This window comes from Trichechus manatus, unplaced genomic scaffold (genome assembly GCF_000243295.1).
Source record: "Trichechus manatus latirostris isolate Lorelei unplaced genomic scaffold, TriManLat1.0 scaffold00141, whole genome shotgun sequence".
Classification (NCBI taxonomy): Eukaryota; Metazoa; Chordata; class Mammalia; order Sirenia; family Trichechidae; genus Trichechus; species Trichechus manatus.
In genome coordinates this window covers 2,761,843-2,770,286 of record NW_004444077.1, presented here as the reverse complement: position 1 = coordinate 2,770,286, position 8,444 = coordinate 2,761,843, and the positions used below count along the sequence as shown (strand labels likewise).

Here is an 8,444-nt window from a genome sequence, read left to right as displayed (position 1 = left end):
AGCCCACTGGTGTGGTGCAGACAAGGGAAGTGACTCCCCAGCCTCATGGCACTGCACAGCCTTCTAGAAGGATCAGAGATGGTACATGGTGCCAGGTGTTCAGGAGAAAAGAAGGGAAAAATAGTAGAGAGAGGCAAGAAACGGAAAAAAAAAAATCTGCAAGGGAGCCCACTGGCTTGGTGGCATGGACTTGTGGAAAGTGGCTCCCAAGCCACTAGGTACTGCACAGCCCATCTAAATGGGGTGGAGATGGCACACAGTGCTAGGTATCCAAGAGACAGGAAAAGAAGGAAAGCAGAGAGAGATGAGAAACCGAGAAATGAAGAAAAAGAAAGAGAAAAAATAAAAATAAAAAATGCCCCCAGGGATCCCATCGACATAGAAGTGTGGACTAGGGAAGCAGTTCCCCAGCCCAGTGGAGTTTCACAGCCTGTCAAGAAGAAGCAGAGATGGCACGTGGAGTCAGATGTTTGAGAGAAAGGAAGGAAAAATGGAAAGAGAGAAGAAACCAAAAGAAGCCAAAAAAAGCAACAACAGTGTCAAACCCACAGGGAAGCAGCAGAGGCCAAGCAGGGGGAAGAAGGGTGGAGGGTGGGAAAGCGTGTATCACTGGTTACCCGGTGCTCTGTCTCCTGCTGGGAGCCCTGTGAAGCTGCTTTCCCGTAATCCCTATCTGTACTCTCTGTCCTGAGGCACAAGGTGGCTCTCATCTTGCCCACCATGCTCAGGAAGAATGGCATTCCCTTCAGTCAGATCACTCGGGAGGCTGGCGAATTATTGGTGAAGTTCCACTATGGCTAACACCCTGGACTCCATTGTGGCTTCAATTGTGTGGAAGCCGTCAATTTTGCCACCCCAAGCTGGGTTGATTATGGCAAAGTGGCATCTCAGTGCTGTTGTGGGGAGGCCAGAATCATGATTTCCATGGACGCCTTTGTGCGCATTCTGCAACCTGATCGCTATGAGCTGTGGATATGTGTGAGAGCAGGTGGTCGTGGACCACACGGAGTATACGGTGCCGGTCAGCCAGCAGTTGACTGCCTGGGAGGCCCAGGCATCCGAAACAGCCCCACAGGGCATGCTGCATCTCTGGCCTTGCCTGGCCCAGTGCTTCCCTAGGCCTCTGGCCGTGGTTGGTGGTCCTCGCCTCTGTGCTCCTGTTCGCCCTGCACCCTGGCTCCTCCATTGCTGGCAGTACTGCTGTAGAGTCTGATGTCTCTGCCACCACCATTGCTACTGCCACTTCCCCCAGCTCAGCAGAGCTAGGCCTGACCCTGACGTCGACTCCAGATCCCTCCGATCCGCATCTCCAGCCTTCAGCTGGCAGAAGGGGTCGTGGTCGTCGTCATTGCCTTCCTCAGGAATCTGATGCTCATGAGCAGATCGTCCAGACCCCGGCTGAGAGACACGCAGCACGCACAGTTCTGGGCCCCAAGGCTCAGCCCCTACCTGGCAATGGACCTTTGATAGAAGACCCTGCCCCTGTGAGTCCTGGACTCCAGAATACAGCTAAAGCTTCCAGGTGCTATGGCACCCCTTATCTTCAACTCCTGGGGCTCCCAATGGATCCTGATGCTCCAATGTACGGTGGCCTATGCGTGCTGTCACTGGACACCATTACAGTGAATCCTTCTGACATTTTTCCACTGACTCCTCTCAATGTCGTTGTGCCTCTGAGAAAATTCCCCAGTGACACAGCTGGAGACTGCATGACCCCTGTGAACCTGCTCAAAGTTATTGCCATGAACCACTCTTATGTCTCTAAAATCCTGCTCCTAGTTGAGGTTGACAAAATCTCCTGCACTCCTGACTGTGATCCCTGGGGACAAACTAAACAGATGTAGCTGCACCTCTGAGTCTTAAAATGTGTCCATCATGACAGGTGTTTTAAGACTCTGCACTTAAAGAAGGGCTATTGAAAATGTGGTTGTGCCTTTGACCCTCCTAACCTCAGGAATGTTGGAAACTGCTAGCCAAGCTCCAGCTTTCGGCTGGAGCTGTCTCTCGTGGACACCCTTTTACCTCCAAGAATGTGCCACATTTCCAGGCTGCATGATGCCTTCTCATATTATGACAACCTGGGCTACCAGTGGCCACTGAAGTGGACCTCCCTACACCTGAGACTGCCATAGGATGTTGTGGTACCTCTCAGGGACTCTTGGACCACTCCTGGACAGTTATGTGCCTTTGTCCCCTTCCATGGCCTGGATGCTGTGGACACTGCTTGTTTCTGATGTCATCATCAGGATACCTTCCCTGTCTAGTATGTCCCTAAACCCATTGCTGTCCAGTCAATTTTTCCATCTGTTCTCATATAAATGATTTGTAACTTAATTGATGTTTATTAAATTCAACATTCTTAGTGTGTATCTGCCAAAGATAGAAAAATCCTTAAAATATATTTAAAAAATCAGAATTATATAAAAGAGACATATCTAAAACAAAATGACTCATCACCTATCCAGAGACCAAGAGAACTAGATGGCTACCACTACCGACCCTTCTGACTGGGGGCCACAATAGATGGTCCCAGATAGAATGGGAGAAAACTGTAAAACAAAACTCAATATCGAGACTTATTATTGCACAGACAGAGACTGGGGAACTCCAGAAACTATTGCCCTAAGTACCTTTTAAACTTTGATCTGAAACTTCCAGTGGGCATCTTTCATGGGAAATAGAGATTAGCTCATAAAATAAACAATATTTCCTGTGAGTACAGTCCACCATATATATATAATCTATTTGTGACCCAACAGTCAGTACTTACCCTAAAAAAGCAAAGATGAGGAGGCCGGGGGTTGAGAACAGGGTTGCAAGAATAATGAAAAGGGAAAAACCAGAATGAAAAGAATGAGAATGTTGACGAAATGAACCAATGTCACTGAAAGATATACGTAGAAATTGTTAAATGGGATCCTAATTTGTTGTGTAAACTTTCACCAAAAACTAATAAAATATTTTAAAAAAATAGTACAACTAATCAATCAATAAAAAGCCCCAATAATATGGATACTTTCCTAGGAAAGTTTAATTTATTAAAACCTATTCAGGAAGACATAGAAAATCTGAAATATAAATCTCTATGTAAGAAATAGAGAAAAATAGCAATAAATTTACCTCTTTGAAATCACTAGGAGCTATTCACAGGAGAATTTTGTGAAATCTTTAAACAGCAGATATTTTCAAGTTTATTTAGGCATCTAAAAAGAAGAAAAAGTTCCAACATTTAAAATGAGCACAATTTGATAGGAAAAACTGACAAATTGCACACTGAGTGGAAATTATAGAGTTATTTATAAATTATAGACTTACAGCTTGTTTCAGAACACTGATGCAAAAATTCTAAACTAAATATTAACTTAGAGAATCTAATTACATTAAAGGAATAATAAAGAATGAATAAATGGAGTTTATTGCAGGAAGTCAATAATGGTTCAAAATTAAGAAATCTAGTAATATATCCTATTAATAAATAAACAGAAAGATGCAAATTCTTTTTTTCAACAACATAGCCAGTGACAGGAATCAAACCGAATACATCTGTGGGAAGAGATGATAGAAAATCTCAATATCGTCAGTTACAATAAGGCCTGGGGTCGACTTCAGAACAGCCCATCATTTGCTCATACATAAATTCAAGTTGAAGCTTAAGAAAATTCAAAGTGTCCACAAAAGCCAAAGTATGACCTTGAGTATGTGCCACCTGAATGTAGTACCATCTCAAGAATAGATTTAACCTGTTGAACACTAATGATCGAAGACCAGACAGGTTGTGATATGACATCAAGAACATCATACATGAAGAAAACAAAAAGTCATTAAAAAGACAGGAAAGAAAGAAAAGATCATAATGAATGACAGAAGAGACTCTCAAACTTGCTCTTGGACATACAGCAGCTAAAGAGAATGGAAGAAATGATGAAGTAAAAGAGCTGCACAGAATATTCAAAGGCCAGCTAGAGAAAACAAAGAAAATCATTATAATGAAAGGTGCAAAGGCCTGAAGTTAGAAAACTAAAAAGAAAACAAGTTCAGCATTTCTCAAGCTGAAAGAACTAAAGAAAAAATTAAAGCCTTGAGTTGCCATGTTGAAGGACTCTATGGGCAAAAAATTGAAGGATGCATGAAGCATCAAAAGATGATGAAAGGAATACACAAGTCACTATAACAAAAAGAACTGGTCGATGTTCAACCATTTCAGGAGGTAGCATATGATTAAGAACCAAGAGTATTGAAGGAGGATATCCAAGCTGCACTGAAAGGATTGGCATAAAACAAAGCTCCAGGAATTGATGGAATACCAGTTGAAATGTTTCAACAAATGGATGCAGCACTGGGGTGCTCATTTGTCTATACTAAGAAATTTGAAAGACAGCTACCTGGCCAACTGACAGGAAAAGATCCATATTTGTGCTCGTTTCTAAGAAAGGTGATCCAACAGAATGCAAAAATTATCAAACAATATCATTAATATCACACCCAAGTAAAATTTTGCTAAAGATAATTAATTTTTTTTTTTTTTTACTATGCAAAGGCATTCCACTGTGTGGATTATAACAAATTATGGACAGTTTTTTTGAAGAATGGGAATTTCAGAACACTTAATTGCACACACGTGGAACCTGTACATAGACCAAGAGGCACTCACTCCAACAGAACAAGGGGATACTGGGTGGTTTAAAATCAGAAAAGGTGGGTGTCAGGGTTGTATCCTTTCATCTAACTTATTCAATTTGTGTGCTGAGCAGATAATTCGGGAAGCTGGACTATATGAAGAAGAAGAAGGCATCTGGATTGGTGGAAGACTCATTAGCAACCTGTGATATGCAGATGACACAACCTTTCCTTGCTGAAGTGAAGAGGACTTGAAGCACTTACTGATGAAGATCAAAGACGACAGCCTTCAGAATAGATTATACCTCAATATAAAGAAAACAAAAATCCTCACAATTGGACCAATAAGTCACATCATGGTAAAACGGAGAAAATATTGAAGTTGTTAAGGATTTCATTTTATTTGGATCCAGAATCAATCCCCGTGGAAGCTGTGACGAATATTGAATATATCATGGACTGCCAGAAGAACGAACAAGTCTGTCTTGGAAGAAATACACCCAAACTGCTTCTTGGAAGTGAGGATGGAGAGACTTCATCTCAGGTACTTAGGACATGTTATCAGGAGGGACCTGTGCCTGGAGAAGGACATCATGCTTGGTAAGGTAGAAGGTCAGAGCAAAGAGGAAGACCCTTGACAAGATGGATTGACACAGTGGCTGCAAGAATGAGCTCAAACATAGCAAAGATTGTGGGGGATGGAGCAGAACTGTGCAGAGTTTCATTTTGTTGTACATATGAGTTGGAACCGACTCAGTGATACCTAACAACAACAACAATGATATTAATGAGGCAGAATCAAAGGCAGTTATATTAATGAGGCAGGACACAACCTACAGGATTAGCATGCATCTTGAGACAATCTCTTTTGAGACATAAAAGAGATTAAGCAAGCCAGCAGAGACAGAAGGACCTCCCACCACCAGGAAAGAGTGGGATTGCATCCTTTGGACCAGTGGTCCCTGCGCTGAGAAACTCCTCAACCCAGGGGAAGATTGATGCCAAGACACAAGGAAATTTTCAAGGAACATTGGGCCCACAGATGTTGAAAGGAGGCAAGGACCTTCTCCAAAGCTAAGAGAGAAAGAAATCCTCCCCTAGAGCTGGTGCCCTGAATTCAGACTTCTAGCTTCCTAAACTCAGAATAAATTTGTTTGTTGAAGCTGTCCACTTGTGGTATTTCTGTTATAGCAGTACTAGATAACTAGGACACTTGATAGATTAGAATTCACACATCCTATTGACTGGGTGGATTTTTAGATATGTTCCCCAAAGGTATGAGTACCATGTGCTGCAGCATAGGTGTCTGAGAATGTTCAGAACAACATTGTTTGTAAGAGGCAGAAGCTATACAAATGTCTATCAACAGTAAGAATCATTTATACAATTGAATATAGTGAAGCAGAACAAAGTACACCTCTGGGGAACAACTTAGATGAAGACAAACACACACACAAGAATACATAAACTATGATTTCATTTATACCAAAACAACCCATTGTCAGCGACCCTATAGGACAGAGTAGAACAGCCTCATAGGATTTCCTAGGCTGTAAATCTTTACAGAAACAGACTGCCACATCTTTCTCCCTCAGAGTGGCTGGTGGGTTTTTCCATTTATATAAGGTTATATATAAAGTAAGGAGCCCTGGTGGCACAACAGTTAAGCACTTGGCTGCTAACCAAAAGGTTGGTGGTTCCAACCCACCCAGAGGCTCTGTTCCTGTAAACATTACAGCCTAGAAAACCCTATGGGGCAATTCTACGCTGTCGCACTGGGTCACTATGAGTCAGAATCAACTAGACAGCACCTAACAACAACATACGAAAATTTTCAAAACTTGGCAAAACTTTCATTTGATATTGTTTAGGAAAATTAGTACCCTTGAAGTTAGGATGGGGTTAGTCTAGGTGACAGATGGGGCTGTGATTTGGGAGAGGAGGAGCATGAGTCATTATTTCTTGACTTGGGTGGTGGTTACACTTATGTTCACTCCACAGTTCTTTGTTAAACTGTACATATATGCTTTATGCATTGTCTGTTAGCATGCTATATTTCATAGTTTAAAAATGTAAAAACAAAATGACTGCTTTTGCATCTTAAAAAATTAAGAGGCATAAAGTGGTTAATAGAATCATTTGATTTATATTGCTTTGAAGAGTATTATTTATAGACTATTAAAAATATTCATTGTATTTCCAAAATTTTTGTTTCTAATACTGTGTATTTGTGACTTCTCTTTTTAATTATTTATTTATTATATTACTGGTTATTAATAGACTTTATTTTCCAGAACTGTTTTAGATTTACAGAAAAATTAAGCATATACATGCAGAGTACCCATATAACCCCTCTCCCAAACACACACAGTTTGTATTACTGTTAACATCGTACATTAGTATGGTACATTGAATGAACCAGTATTAATATGTCAATATTAAATAAAGTCCATAGTTGATTCAGATTTTTATGTCCTTTTTCTGTTCCAGGATTCTCTCCAAGTTACCACATTACATTTAGTTGTTTTGTCTCCTTAGGCTCCTCTTGGCTGTGATAGTTTCTCAGACTTTCCTTTCTTTTGATGATCTTGACAGTTTTGGGTAGTACTGGTCAGATATCCTACAGGAATCCCTTCTGTTAGAATTTATCTCATGTTTTTCTCATGATTAGAGTGAGGTTATGGGTTTTTTGGAAGAAGATCACAGAGGTAAAGTGTCACATCATATCAGGGTGCATATTATCAATATGACTTGTGACTATTGATGTTGACCTTGATGATCAGGCTCATAGGGTTTGTCAGGTCTCTATAAAGTCACTCTTTTTCCCCATCTTTCCATGTGCTACTCTTTGGAAGGAAGTCACACCTAAGGATTGAAGAGCTATGCTCCACCTTTAGGGTGGAGTATCTATATAATTTAAGGAGCCCTGGTGGCCCAGTGGTGAACGGCTTGGCTGCTAACTGAAAGGTCAGGGGTTCAAACCCAAAGGGCGCTACCCTGTGGGAGAAAGATGTGGCAGTTTGCTTCCCTAAAGACTATAGTCTTGAAAACCCTATGGGGCAGTTCTACTCTGTTCTATAGGGTCACTATGAGTCAGAATCGACTCCATTGCACACAACAACAACATCTGTATAATTTATGATCCTATCCACAACTGAGCACCAGGATGACCAGGAGTAGGTAGTATTTCATTCCGTTGTGCTAGGGGTGCCATGAGTCAGCCTAGTAAACGGCAATAACATCAACATCTGCATAGACAATTTGAAATTCTTCCTATGGAGAGATTTGCCTCTTATCTAGCCATTTATTAATTTCTTCAGTCATTTGTTTATATTAGTATGAACTCCTGGGTATTTATTTTATACTTTGGATTATAATCTAATGGTACTTTATTTTGTTCCTCAAACTGGTCCAGCTTTGACCATTGGGAGCTCTTTCAGTTGGCTCCTGTGCTTCTTTGACATAACCCATCAGTGTTTCTTGTTTGCTGTTGAGCACTTCCTTAATTTCTGTTATCATAGCAGTTTGCTTTGTGTAATATTTGCCTAGCTGACGTTTCCCTAAAAAACCAAAACCCATTGCCATTGAGTGGATTCCCACTCATAGTGACCCTACAGGATAGAGTAGAACTGCCCCATAGGGTTTCCAAGGAGCAGCCGAAGGATTAGAATTGCCAGTCTTTTGGTTAGCAGCTGTAGCTCTTAACCACCGTGCCACCAGGCTCTACCCATTTGCGCTCAACCTCTTAGTTTGCTTGAAGTTAGTTTTTTAAAAAAAGCCTCAGATGAAGTAGAATGGCCAGTCAGGAACCTACTCTTTTGATTGCA

At 41.2% G+C, this 8,444-nt stretch overlaps 1 pseudogene; it reads left to right on the top strand.

The window, feature by feature from the left end:
- LOC105756742 (lysine-specific demethylase 4D-like) overlaps nt 1-1,844 on the top strand; it is a 3,886-nt pseudogene extending 2,042 nt beyond the window's left edge.
- The last annotated feature ends 6,600 nt before the right edge of the window (nt 1,845-8,444 follow it).